The sequence below is a fragment of the Balaenoptera physalus genome (genome assembly GCF_965194825.1).
Source record: "Balaenoptera physalus genome assembly, chromosome: 20".
Classification (NCBI taxonomy): Eukaryota; Metazoa; Chordata; class Mammalia; order Artiodactyla; family Balaenopteridae; genus Balaenoptera; species Balaenoptera physalus.
In genome coordinates, this window is record NC_138901.1 from 57,369,343 (window position 1) to 57,384,038 (window position 14,696).

The 14,696-nt window shown below is 48.9% G+C and overlaps 1 protein-coding gene and 1 long non-coding RNA gene across 6 annotated transcripts in view; one reads left to right on the forward strand and one right to left on the reverse strand.

Moving 5' to 3' along the window:
* PIK3R5 (phosphoinositide-3-kinase regulatory subunit 5) overlaps positions 1 to 14,696 on the reverse strand; it is an 83,649-nt gene that overhangs the window by 60,019 nt on the left and 8,934 nt on the right. The gene's annotated exons all lie outside the window — the stretch shown is intronic.
* LOC309650306 overlaps positions 3,279 to 14,696 on the forward strand; it is a 394,390-nt gene continuing 382,972 nt past the window's right edge. The window contains exon 1 of the long non-coding RNA XR_014257520.1: positions 3,279 to 3,350. This is a non-coding gene — a long non-coding RNA (uncharacterized lncRNA). The remainder of the gene's footprint in view (positions 3,351 to 14,696) is intronic.

The window sequence follows — 14,696 nt, forward strand, 5'->3', positions numbered from 1 at the left end:
CTCTTATGGAGTATATATGACCACAGGATACTTTGCTGGATGCTGTGGTAGATACAAACATGACTGATACACTGTCCTTCATTTCAGATACTGAGTTTCGTTGACACCAGCGTGGTGGCTGCCACATTCTGTGGACTAGAATGACCAGGGCAACATGCCAGGCACACACCTGCCTCAGGACCTTTACACATGCTGTTCCCTCTGCTTGGAATGCTCTGCTCCCAGATGTCTGCTTGGCTAACTCCCTCACTATTTCCGGTCTTTATGTTACGCTCTTAATGCAATCTTCTGGTAAACCTCTGGCACCTGCTGCTTTATTTTTCCACCTCTCTTATCACCAGCTGACACACTACTCATGTTACTTATTATATAAATAATAAACGATAATGTGCTTATTGTCTGTCTCTCTCCTCCAGCCCCATCAGAATGTCATTCCATGAGGACTTGGAAGAGTGCCTGGCACATATTTGCTGGATGAATGAACGAATAATGAATGAATAAGTGAATGACCAAGAGGTCTGAAGAAAGAAAACAGAAGAGAGAAGCACGTGGGATTGCACACTAGCTTGACTGAGATGAGGATGCCGGTTTCCTCGTATGAGTCACAGAACTGAGCCACTGCAAGGCTAGGGATGGCCGCGTGCTTCACCTGGACGGCAGCTGGATGTCTCCTTACAGACTTAGGTTAAAACCAGGCCACCTGAGAAAGCCTTGCTCCTGTGATCACCTCATCTCTTGGAAGGGCAAGGAAGCAAAGAGGAAAACTACTATTCTATCTTGTGTCTTTAATTCTGACCGAGAATAACGGAAGGTTTGTAAAATAGGAGTGAGGGGAAAACAGGGGGGAATGACCACCTCACCTCAAAGTTTGGGCTAATCCCAGAAGAAAATGCTAGACAGTCAGACCCCCGTCTTAGACGTTAAGGAAGCAGACTCCTAAGAGGCCAGGAATCGGAGAGGATGGCTTAGCAGGGAAAGAAACTCAGAAAATTAAATTCTGGCGGCAAGCTACGGAGTCTCATGAAAGAGAAAAGAGGGGGGATGTCAGGGGCCAGCGTGACTTTGTGGGGTGTGTGTAAAAGTGGGAAGTGAGGTCCCCAAGAAAAATCACAGAAGAGTGAGAGTGAGCATGTCACAAAAGGGAGGCTTGAGAAAAACACAGAAGACATCAAAAAGGGCCCATAGTGTTATTTCAGAGCCTAAACCTGGAGAGATTAGGCTAGCCACTCAGGAAAGATGGGGGCACAGTTACAGATGCAGGAGAGAAAGCAGAACTGTTCCGTGGCTATTTCCTCCATCTTTTTTCTCAAGGAGAACGGTTATCCTACCAGAAAGGATGGATCAAAGATGGTTTATTTAGTCAACAGCAAACATGTACTGAGTGTCTGTTATCTGAGGGTCTTACTAGGTACTGGGGGGTGTCCAGAAATCTCAAGGAGTTCATGGTCAGAGGGGAAGATGGGCTTCTGAAGGTCACCAAGCAATGTGGTAGGACCACCAACAAGAAAAAAAAACATGAAAAAGACAGATCACCCAATAGAAAAATGGGCAAAAGATTTGAATAGACCCTTCACAAAAGAGGATCTCCAAGTGGCCAATAAACACGCCAAGGTGCTCAATTTCATCAGTCACCAGGGAAACGCAAATTCAAACCACGATGCGATGCTACTAGACATGCACCAGAATGGCTGAAACGAAAAAGATGGAGAACACTGTTTGTGAGGATGTGAAGCACCCGAACCCTCAGGACTGCAGGTGGGGCGTGAACTGCTCCAGCCACTTGCCAAATGGAAATCTGTTTAGCAGTACCCACCACAGCACAACCTGCCCCATGACACAGCAATTCCACCCCCTGGTACACGCTCAAAAGACATGCACCACAAAGTTCAGAGCGGCACCATTCAAAATAACCTCCAACTAGACCCTCTCCAATGGGCGAGGCATCCCCGCAGAGGTTAACAAGGGACAGGTGCGATGGAGGAGGGACAAGGTCAATTAGCAAAGCTTCTCCAAGAAGGTAACTCCCGAGATAAGTCTACAGGAAGAAGCTGCCCTGGGATTCAGGCACGGGGGTGGGAAAATGGACAGAGGCAAGAGATGTGAGACAGCTTGGTTCCTGCAGGGCACGATCAGGTATTCCGAACTACTGGAGGATAAAGCAAGACACGGGTGTTGGGAGATGAAGATGCCCGGGCTGGGGTGTCAGACTGAGAACGGCCTTACATGCCAAGTGAAGTGCTTAAGGGTTTACTCCAGGGCCCCGTGGAGCTATTGCAAAATTTTCAATGGGTGAGTGTCACACTGGCCTTGGGAATTAGACGATCACACCAGCAAGGGGGTCGGGGGAGCCTGGGAGGAGAAGGGTCCGCCGACACAGAGGGCTCTGAAGTCAAATAGGGAGCCCGCTGCTTAAGATGAGTTGAGGATTGCAGATGAGTATAAATACCTCTCAGATTCATAAAGAAACTTGAGGTTGTGAAAGGGAACTGCTACCAATAATCTTTGAAGGATCAGAGAAAATGAAAGATGTACGAGAGAAAGACGGAGGGTGAGACAGACAGAGAAAGACGGGGACAAACCCTAGAAGAGGCTGTCCCAATTTTGGAAAACTTTAAAAAAACGGTAGAATCTTGGAAACTACAGTCTCTGAGTCTGCCAGCCCCCCCGCCTGACAACACTGTCTACATATTGTTAAGAGGCAGTTTGTGAACAACATTCAGGAAAGGGTCCAGGGACCACCAGGGGCTAGAATGGAATGCACTAAACAGGTGATACAACAAAATGCACAAAAACAGCACATCTGAATTTTAGCAAATCCTGCTACAGGCTCATGACAATGTAAAAAAAATGTGAGCAGAATGGTCACAAGATAAATGGATTCACCACTGGCTAAAGAACCTCACTCAAGAGAGCCAAGGGTCTTCATCTGGGGGTCACCTCTCCCCAAATGCCGGAGAACTCTGCTTTTGATCCTTTAGAGCATGCCATGGTAAAAATTGTGGTAAAATATAAATAACATAAAATTTACCATTTTAACCATTTCAAAATATACAGCTTGGTGGCATTAAGTACATTTACAGTGTTGTGTGACCATCACCACCATCACCTCCAGAACTTTTTCATCTTCCAAAACTGAAATTCTGTCGCCATTAAACACTACTTTCCCACTTCACTCTTTCCCCAGCCCCTGATAACCACCATTCTACTTTCTGTCCCTATGAGTCTGACTACACTAGGTACCTCACAGAAGTCGAATCAGACAATATTGCCTTTTTTTTTTTTTTTTTTTTTTTAATTTATTTATTATTTATTTATTTTTGGCTGTGTTGGGTCTTCGTTTCTGTGCGAGGGTTTCCTCCAGTCGCGGCAAGCGGGGGCCACTCTTCATCGCGGTGCGCGGGCCTCTCACTTTCACGGCCTCTCTTGTTGCGGAGCACAGGCTCCAGACCTCCAGACGCGCAGGCTCAGTAGCTGTGGCTCACGGGCCCAGCCGCTCCGCGGCATGTGGGATCCTCCCAGGCCAGGGCTCGAACCCGTGTCCCCTGCATTGGCAGGCAGATTCTCAACCACTGCGCCACCAGGGAAGCCCCAATATTGCCTTTTTGTGATGGGCTTATTTCACTTAGCCTACTGTCCTCAAGGTTCATCCATATTATAACATCTATCACAACTGCATTCCTTATCGAGGCTAAATACTATTCCATCGTACGTACAGATCCCATTTTGTTTACTCATTTGTCTGTAGATAGACATTTGGGCTGATTCCACCTTTTGGTATAGGATGCCATTTTTTTATTAACTGTTTTCAATAGGGCTTAGAAGGTAGGCTACTTGCACAATGGAAGGGATAAAGAACTGTTATATGACAGTGAAGATTCAGTAAGATCTCAAACTAGTAAAGTTCAAATGTGGATGAGACTCATAACTGTCTTTCCACATCCATTCTCCCTTCTTCTATAGTAATATAATTTTTTTTTTAATTTTTTATTTATTATTTATTTATTATGTTTATTTTTGGCTGTGTTGGGTCTTCGTTTCTGTGTGAGGGCTTTCTCCAGTTGCAGCGAGCGGGGGGCCACTCTTCATCGCGGTGCGCGGGCCTCTCACTATCGCGGCCTCTCTTGTTGCGGAGCAGAGGCTCCAGACGCTCAGGCTCAGTAGTTGTGGCTCACGGGCCCAGTTGCTCCGCGGCATGTGGGATCTTCCCAGACCAGGGCTCGAACCCGTGTCCCCTGCATTGGCAGGCAGATTCTCAACCACTGCGCCACCAGGGAAGCCCCAGTAATATAATTTTTTGAAAATTTAGATTATATTTCCCAGATTCTCTTGTAGCTAAGTGTGGCCACCTGATTGCCTTCTGGCCAATGGAATATAAGTAGACGTTGATAAGTGTAATTTCCAAATCATGCTTTTAAAAGGAATAAGCATGCTGCCGTCTTCCTCTTTCTTCCTCTTGCTAGCTAGAATGCAGATCTGATGGCAATTGCTAGAGTAGCCACCATGCACCATGAGATGAAAGCTACATGCTGAGGAAGACAAAAACAAGATAGAAGGAGCATAGGTTCCCAGCCTTTGAAGTTGTCATGTAAAGTCTGGACCACCTATGCTCAGACTGTTACATGAAGGAGAAATAAAGCTCTATCTTGTTTAAGCCACTACCATTCTGGGTCTCTCCGAAATAACAAACACCAATATACTTACTAATATTTCAGTCAACACTGAGTTATCTAAGAAGCAAAATTATGTTTTTGTTTGTCCATTACTGTGTCATTTAGATACAGCGGGTGGGATTTTCCTCAAATTTGTAGACTATGTTTTATGGTCTGACCTTAAATAGAGACTACATGATGTACCCAAAATTCCCTTGTAAAGCTTAAATCATCCTCTAGAGAAGCAGCGTACATTTCCCATATGGTGTGCCCACCTCTGTGTATCCCGCTCTGTGGGCCACAGCAGTGACTGAGTTATTTAAAGGTCAGACATTCTTCAGAGCAAACTGGATTAACTGGCCAGCACTGAAGCAATTCAGGTTGAGAGGGTACTGTTTTGGTAAATGAATTAGAGATAATCTCTTATGGGTTGATAAGAAGGTACCATGAGAATAAAGTATGGATATTACAAAACTCTCCCTCCCTAGACAAGATCAAATAGCTTAGTGAAAAATTATGTCCTCCAAATGAAACTATGGAGATAATAAAAAGATCAATGAGTTCCTGGGGGAGGGGCAGGGGGAGAGATGACTAGACAAAGCACAGAGGAATTTTAGGGTATTGACAATACTCTGTAAAATATAATAATAGATATACGTCATTATATATTTATAAAACCCATAGAATGTATAATACCAAGAGTGAACCCTAAGGTAAACTATGGACTTTGGAAGATTATGATGTATCAATGTAGGTTCATTCTTTATGGTTACCAGGGGGAAAGGGTGGGGGGGGAAGGGATAGACTGGGAGTTTGGGATTGACATGCACACACTACTATATTTAAAATAGATAACCAACAAGGACCTGCTGTATAGCACAGGGAACTCAGCTCAATATTCTGTAATAACCTAAATGGGAAAAGAATTTGAAAAAGAATGGATACTTGTGTGGGTATAACTGAATCACTTCGCTGTACACCTGTAACTAACACATCATTGTCAATCAACTATACTCCAATATAAAATAAAAGTTTTTTTTAAAATGTAGGTTCATCCTTGGTTAAAAAAAAAAAGTGCCATTCTGGTGAGTGATGTTGATAATGGGAGAGGCTATGCATGTGCAGAAATCTCTGTACCTTCCCCTCAATTTTGTTGTAACCTTACAGTTGCTCTAAAAAATTAAGTCTTTAATTAAAAAAATAATAATGTTCCCACCTCCATCTACTGAGCAGGTCTTAGGAGTAATGCAGTCAATGGGAAGTAATCTCATCTTCAAAAGCACTGGATGGGGAGGGGGAGGAGGGGCAATGGGACTCTCCGAGAGGACTGAGCTCTGGACCCAACCATGAGGCCAACCCAATCCCTCCAACATTCCCTCTACAGGAGCCTTGACGGGAACCCAGCAGGGATGAGGGCTGGCGCTACACCCATCTCAGGGAGAATGTGGGACAGTGATGGCACCTGGGCCAGGGGAGGGAGGATAAGGGGAATGGGAAGTTGGCGGTATTTCCTTCTGTATCCATTGCATCCAGTACCTGGCCCAGTATTGAGGGCTTGCTTCTGTCAATTCCCACACGTCCCCGCCATCTTGTTTTTCCAGCTGACTCAGGTGCCTTCTAGAATGACCTCCTCTCCCGACCCCCGAACGGCTCACATGCCTTGGACCTGAGTTCGGTAGCCTCACTTGTTCAGAAATGTGTTTTCCTGATGCCACACAAGGCTAGTCCCTGCTCAACTCAACTTCTCACCTCCCTTCTCAACCCCACCCCTAAGGCCAACCTCTGCCACTTTCAAGTAGGAGGTTTGAGTATCAGATTCTTCAAGGGCTGTGCCCTTATTGTTTTCTTCCTTTGCACTTTACAGCAAACCTCCCTGCACAAACCAGGATTATCGCACCATGACCGGCAGGCTAATGTGCTGATGGCACAAGTGTCCCTTGCACCTCTGCCCTGCAGGGGGAGGGGCAGCTCATGTTCTGCATCTTTTTTCTAAAGGGTTCAGAGAAAGAATTCACCACAGAAAACAATTTCAGGTCCTCAGAAGTCATGTAATGAGGGTGAGCCCCATCTTTGGATCACCCACTCACTAGAGAGAGAACCTGGAGTATTCCTGTCCCCAGAGCCAAGAGATCATGAGGCACGTTCCCAGACCTTTCCAGGTGCTTATGTTGGAAACCAGAGATAGCGGGGGCCCTGGACACAGGCCTGTGTTCTTGTGGGCGCCATGCCGGTTGGTTCCGGGTTGGTGGGTGGGCCAGTCTCAGCCCCTTTCTCAGGTGGGCACAGAGAGGCGTGTCACTCTCCACCTTGGATGAACTCGGAAGTAGAATGGAAAGCTTCTCTCTCCTGGGGAGGCCTTTCCACTACTCTCTCCTTGCCCCAGAAAGCCTTCTTTCCTCTCCAAAGCATAACTCCCTTTCAAAAAAAAAAAAAGGAAAGGAAAAAGAAGCTCATCCCTGCTTGGGAGTGACCGAAGGGAATCGCTTTTCACTCTGATGGGCCGCACATTAGACTAGCAGGGCCACGTTTGTTAACAATGCTTTAGAAGCTGTAAAGGGCAATGTGCAAATTAATAATAATTATCAGTCATACTTAATTTTCTCCCAGTCTAAAAACTTGAGCTCGTTCCACTTCACCCTTGGCGTCTTCCAGGGTCAGCACGGCCAGGCACCCCCTGGGATGTGTGAAGAATCCTCAGAAATCCTCCAAGCATTTCATCGCCCCACTCCCCTTAAGACACAGCTCCTGATTGCCCCACAGCCTGCCTGGCAGGCGGACAGGAAGCCCCTCTGCCTTGTAAACACCATGTTGCAAACAGACACTTCCCCAGGCTCCCGTAAGGCGGGGTCACCAGCCTGGGAGTGGCTTGTCCCCGGGCAGTTCCCCAGGGCTTCCCAGCTCCCTGACTTAGAGAGCTGCTGCCTTGAATCTGAGTAACTTGGAGGGTGGGACAGAAGTTCCCAAGGAGCCAGGGCTTAGCAGCTGGAGTTTGCCAGGGTCTCTGGGGTCTGAAGCCCCCCAGAGGAGGACATCTGCCTTGTCCCGCCTGTACCGGAGCGCAAAGACACAGGGCTTTGCCCCTTCAGATGCCCACGGAATCCAGGGAGATGCCTGGAGGGTGCGTCCCCAGAGGATGACTGAAGCCCACAAAGATCTCAGATGCACAATCATCAGCCACCGGGGCTGACCCAGGCCTCCTCTGTACTGGCTGCTGTACCAGGCAATCATTCATTCACCAAACACGAACTGAGCGCCACCAGGTGCTGGCCCTGCAGGCGGGAGGTGGCACTGAACGGGATGGTTGGGAAGATTTCCTCATCGGGAGGGGGATGCGAGAGGTAAGAACACCCATCAGGTCTCGGAGGACCTGAGTCAGGCAGTCCGGCTGGAGGAGAGGGTGCGGATTCATGGAGAAGATTCGAAGAGTGGGACTCAGCTTTGAAACTCGAACACAAGACCTTGGACTTTGGACTTTCCCTAGGAGGCGGGTGGCACCAAAGGCTTCTGAGTATGGTGACGAAGGAGTTTCTTTAGAAGAATCTCCTGGGGAAGCAAGGAAGAGAGCAGGGCCCGGAAGGCCCATGAGCAGGCCTACGGTGATGGTGACGAAAGCTGAGTGGGGTGGCCGGGAGGACGATGGGGAAATGAGAAGAAGCGAGAACGCTGGGGGAAAGGAAGCACCATCAAAGCTGGCTGGAGAGCGGGGACGGAAGAGGGAGGAAGGACTCGGAGGTGACTGCAACATCTCCAGACCAGGAGTCTGGTTTCACTAGAGACCCCCAAATGGGGAAGTCTGGAGAGGAAGCCTGCTCTGTGGATGAAGAGTTGGGCTCTGGGCGTGTGTTGATGTTGAAATGGTGAAAATGACCAGCATGGGCTTGGAGACAAGGGTCTGGGGTGAGGGAGCTAAGCACATCCAGGGCCGGCAAGAAGAAAAGTGTGCAGAGGAACGCCAGGAGGTGCACACGGTGAGGAAGAGGCTCTAGGAAGGGGTGCTGGGCAGCAAATGCTACGGAAACTGCAGAGAGAGATGCAACTGGGAGGAGGTCATTGGAATCTGCCATTACAAGGCCACCAATGACCTTAGAGGAAGCCATCCAGTAGAGAAGCCTGGGCAGAGGGAGGCAGGGCACCGCCGTGATCGGAAGGACTTTAGACTCTGCGAGTCCCGCCATGACGTGGGTACCATGAAGGAAGGAGCGGGCCCCCTCTCTGCTCAGCCCATCAGAGCAGCTCCTACTGATGTACTCTTGGACAGCAGACTTTGAAAACTCATGGGATGTCAGAATATAGAGCCCATTGATCCAAGAGGGAACAGGCTCAGAGAGACAAGGAGGTGAGTGGGGCACAGCTAGGATGAGAGAGCTCATCTTCTATCCCCATCCTGGAGCCTGAACATCACACCACAGCCCCCTGTGTTCTCTTAAGCACAATAACAGGCCAAGGAGAGGTCTGAGTTTTGGGTTTTCTCAAAATGAAACTCCCAAGATGTCAGTACAGAAGTGAATGCAAAATCAAAGGCCCACAAAACGTTGGCTCGAAAACCCCAAGAACAAGAGGCCATGAATTCCCAGCGCAACCTGGTTGGGTAGGTTGGCCCTGAGAGTTTATCTGGCACAGCCACACAGGAAGGTGACTCTGAAGTAGTCTACTTCACCAGGTGTTGGAAGGAGCCAAGAACAAGAGACCCCCACCACCATCACAAAAAGCCCCTTCTCCAGCACAGGATGTGGGCAAGAACCCTGGTGTCCACTCATGGTCCCAGGGTCTCACCATGGACGGCTCTGGTTTTCTAACCACCAACAGGCTTCTGCTCTGGGGAAACGGGCTGTGAAGCAGGGCTGTGGGATTCGTAAGGGAACTGCCCAGCTTTGGGATCTGTTTATTCAAGGCCACTGAATTTCTTAAATTCAAATTATGTTCTCAGAACAACCAACTTTTCTACAGCCAGTATGACACAGCCACCGTGATTTGGAGAACTACCGACTCTTAGAAATGAAGTGATCTCAGTCTCCATTCTCATGGCTTTAGTTTCTACATCTGACATGTATTTTCCCTGAATGCTTCTCCCAATGGGGAACTCACTACCACAAGGCCGCCCATTCCATTGTTAATCTGGTCTGACTTTCTCCAAGATCTTCCTTGTGGCGAGCTGAGGTCTGTTTCCTTATAATTTCCCTTCATTCGTCCCTTTTCCTTCTTGGAGAATGACCTCCACAGGGCAGGTCTTCACCTTTTCCAAAGGATGTTGCCCTTCAAACATCTAAAGATAGATATGACTTCTCCCTTACAGCCTCTTCTTAGAGAAAAACATCTCTCCTTCTGCAAACACTTTGTATTATGCCATCACTATCTTGGTTACCTTTCTCCGGGTATAAGGTGGTTTATCTGCATCCCCACTAAACACAGCACCTGGCCTTGAACTGCTCTCCAGATGGATGGAAGCATCTAAGAGTGGAAATGGGCCTTCCCTTAGCCAAAGGGCAGAGAAAGTTGGGACTCATGGGAATTACTGGCTGACTGTTGGAGGCCCAAGAATCAAAGATGACTCTCAGGTTCCAACTTGGGAGCACTGAGGTGCTAGGTGTGTACATGGGAGGACTGAGGAAGAGAGAAAAGGAGAGGAAGGCTTGGGGGATGGTAAACCAAGAATCCAGCAGTGGAAGACCTAAGACCAGTGTTGTTCTCCCAGCCTCCAAGGAACAGATCATTCCCAGCTCTACAAGCTGTCCGCAGGGTGCAGGAGGAGATGAAATGCCTCCAAACGCAGCACATCACAAAACCAGCACATCACAGCCTGACAACGGCAGCACAGGAAAGGAAAATACAGGCCGACCTTACTTGCGAGCATAGATGCAAAAATCCTAAAGGGAATCGCAGCAAATCAAACCTAGCACTGTACTGAAAGAACAAAACTCCTTGACCAAGTAGAGTTTATTCCAGAAGTGCAAGCAGAACAGAAGGAAGTTAATAATATAACATGTCATGCAAATCTATCCCAAGGTGAAAGAATACAAGTTTCCTAGTAGATACTTCAAGTTGTAATTGACAAACCTAACTTCCATTCATGCTTTAACAAATCCTTAGAAATGAGGAATTGAAGAAAACTTCCTACACACGTGACACTTGACTTCAAGGCGTCGGCTCTTAAAGAGCTGTGACCACATCAGTGAAACAAAGCCTCAGGCTCACGCCAGTCCCTGGGCATGCGGGAGGCCATGAGAATATCTGCGGCAAACACAGCAGCAGCGGCTGCCTCTCTGCTTCCTGGATGGTGTCTGTTCGTGCGAATAGGCACAAACACGCACCTTCTCTGGCCTCATGGTCTCTGGCTTCTCTGGAGCCTTAAATCTAGCTCCCTGGTTGGGGGGCGGACCAGAGGGCTTCTTTTAAGGACACCACTAGCCAAAGTAATGTTCTTTAATCATCTTGGAAACAGACTGAATTCAAGACTTGACAATAAACCCAGAAAGCGTGCACGTGGCTCGGGAGTGGTCCCTGCGCGCAGCCCCGAGGTCACCCCAGGGAGTCACCAGTGGCCTCCTCTGCAGCTTGCGTGTGTTCACCATCCATCGCCACCCCACCTTGCCTCTGACAACAGCTGACTCCTGCGTGGAGCCGTGCTGGGGGTTAGCCAAAGAAATCAGTGAAGAGAAAGTCCTGTTTTCCAGAACAGAGGCTATTCACCTGGTGGACAGCAGAGGTCTGAGAAGACCCTGAGGTTTTCCGCAAAACTTTGCAAGAGTGCCTTTTGCCGGGGCGGGTAGGGGGTGGAGGAGATGATCTATCACTTTATCAGTTTTTCAAAGAGGCCCGTTATTGAGAGAGGGTTCGAAACTCTTCCGTAAGAGCTGCAGGTGTGGATGTGATCTCGCCCAGAAAATGCACTGAGGAGGTGGGTGGCCTCAGCTGGGCCGCATGGAAATGGCTGTGGGGAGAACTGCCTGACAAGAGTCAAAACCACCAAGCCATTCAGGAACGAATGCTCAGACCCAAAAGCCAGAGGTACGTCCGCAGAGACCTCGTGGTCCTGGGAAGAAAACTTGGGATGAAGAAGAAGGATGTGAAGGCTGGACAGGTGACTTCTTAGAGAATACACAAAATTAGGGTTGCTTAACCCTGCAAGGACAGCAGCTCCAAGACAGACAAAACGAAGGGCCAGCGGACTACGCGGTGGTTTTCTGTGGATGGCCAACATAAAAGCACAAATGCAGGGGACTCCCGCAGGGAGCCCCGTTAGCAGCAACGAAACACGTTCTCCGGCGATGATCAGTGCAAAGGAAAAGGGAGGCGCTCCCTAACAGTGTTTATGGCCTTAACGTCGTGAAGCCAGACCTCGGAGTACGGGGGAGGGGCAAGGAAGGAGGAGACGGGGCACAGGGCATGAGCCCCGGTCTATGCCAGAGTTAGCTCACCTGGTTCTCGCAGGAGAGGAGGACCCCACACCCCACAGAGATGCCGAAAGGAATACCTGAGAGGGTGCGCCCAAAGAGCGCTTAGCATGTGTCTGCTCAGTGTTAGGAATTATTTTTATTAGCATTGCTATTTTCTTCTATTTTGTATCTCTCAAGTCTCAACTGAAATGTGACTTCTTCAGGGAAGCCTCTCCTTAACCCCCAAGCTATACTGGGCTCCCTTTCTGTACTCTCAGAGGGCCCCATCATTGTCACGATTGTTATTACATGATATGCGTCTAGTGTCCTGCCCACTAGACTAATTTCCACGAGGGCAGGAACATTATCTGTCACCCTCAGGATCCTCAGAGCCCAGCACGTGCCTGGCACCCGGAAGGTGCTCCGTGCAGAAGTGCTAAGCCGAGGAACGGCACGTTGGAGGTGAGGAAGGGGCCGTGGAAAGCTTCTCGTGTGCACTTGGAGGGAGACAGGGAAACTGACACCCAGAGACGTACACGGACTCACCCAGGGTCACAGGGCTGGGAGCGGAGGAGTCGGGCAGAAACGCGGTCCCTTGACTCCACAAGAGGCAGAAGCCTGGAAGCTGTCTTTAGTCGTCACACCCCAGCCCTGCCCCCCACGAGGAAACCACACAGACTCATTTGCCTAGGTCAACAACAACAGCAGCAAGACTCTGGAGGACACGAAAATGAAAAGTGCACCACTCCCTCTGACCCCACCCTTCTGCCCCTCACACCACCCTGGACTCGGCATCCTCCACCGTTGCTACGCGGGGATTTCTCACCTGAGAGATCCTGGGGTGGTGATGGCTGAACAGCCCGGCTGAGCATCAGGTGGCTCTGGGGAGCCAGCCACCAAGTCACTGGTCAGACCCTGCAGGCCAGACGGGCCAGTGCTCTGGTAGGACATGAAAGGCACGGTGAGGACGGTAGGACAGGGCGGCCAGTGCTATGGAGTGAGGAGGGGACTGGGAAAGACTTTAAAGATGATGAGGTTGGAGCTGGGCATCCAAGGATGAATTCACGGTCCACTGGGCAGGCAGAGGAAGGGAAGGGCAACGTGGAGGGAAGGAAGAGCACGTGCAAAGGTACAGAGGTTTGCCCGAGCTTCAGGAGGTGAAGCAGGCAGGGTGACCAGGGCTGGGGGGCAGGGGGCCTTGCTAGCCACGCTAAGGGGTACGGACCTTCTCCAGAGAGCGAGAGCAGCGCTGAAGGATCTGCAGCTGAAAAGCGACTCGCTCAGATTGTTTGCCTTCCATCACCATGGCAACAGGAGAGAGGCTGGACTGGGAGTTGGGGAAGGCTGGAGGCAGGCGTCTCCCACGGAGGACAAACTCTAAAGCTCAAAGCCGTGTGCCCCAACTGCTAGACCCGCTAGAAGCAAGAAGGAGCCAGTGTCTGCTCTGTGCCACCAGTCACCCACTTTTTCCCATTCATCGGCCCCCACCCTCCAATCGCATGCACCTTGCTACAGCTATACCTCGCTTATCCGGAAGTCACTTAGCTGATAACCCAACTATCCATAACCTCCCAGCCACTAGCCTGGAAGCAAACAGAAAAGACCTGGAGACCGCCACGATTCAGGCCGCCAAAGTCATGCCCTACAAGCCACGATCTCCACAGGCACAGACAGGCTGCCACTTGGGCTGGGTCATCTCTGGTCATCAGCCCAACTCTGGTGCTTCCTAGCCGTGTGGTCTCGGCCCCCAGTTCCCCACCACACGAAATAAAGATAACAGCTGTAGCGACCTCAGAGTGTGGCTGTGAAGATTAAAGGAAATGGAGAAGTACTTAGCCCACTGCCCAACACCATGAAATTATAGCTAAAGGGGGAAAGGACAAAAAGAAAGATGACAGAAATTTTGCCCTGAGCAGACCCAAGGTTACAATATGGCAGGTAGAACCATTTGATATTTTCAAGAAATTATTAAATCACACACCGTGTGCTAGATTTACAAAGGCAAGCAACACATTTTACAAAGATTTCCTTTAAAACTGGATACCATGAAAAGTTTTGGTGTTTAGAAGATAGAGCTACTGCAAAAAGTGATGTGTGCAAATTCACTTACAAGAATGACATAATTCTGTGTGTACCTGTGTACATCGAAAGCATCCCCCCATATCTGTAAAACACACATCGTGTTTAACAGAATTGAATAAGATGCCATCAGTTGGACCTAGAGACTGTCATACAGAGTGAAGTAAGTCAGAAAGAGAAAAACAAATACCATATGCTAACACATATATATGGAATCTAAAAAAAAAAAATGATCAGAAGAACCTAGGGGCAAGACGGGAATAAAGATGCAAACCTACTAGAGAATGGACTTGAGGATACGGGGAGGGGGAAGGGTAAGCTGGGACAAAGTGAGAGAGTGGCATGGACATATATACACTACCACATGTAAAATAGCTAGCTAGTGGGAAGCAGCCGCATAGCACAGGGAGATCAGCTCAGTGCTTTGTGACCACCTAGAGGGGTGGGATAGAGAGGGTGGGAGGGAGGGAGATGCAAGAGGGAAGCGATATGGGGACATATGTATATGTATAACTGATTCATTTTGTTATAAAGCAGAAACTAACACACCATTGTAAAGCAATTATACTCCAATACAGATGTTAAAAAAAAATTA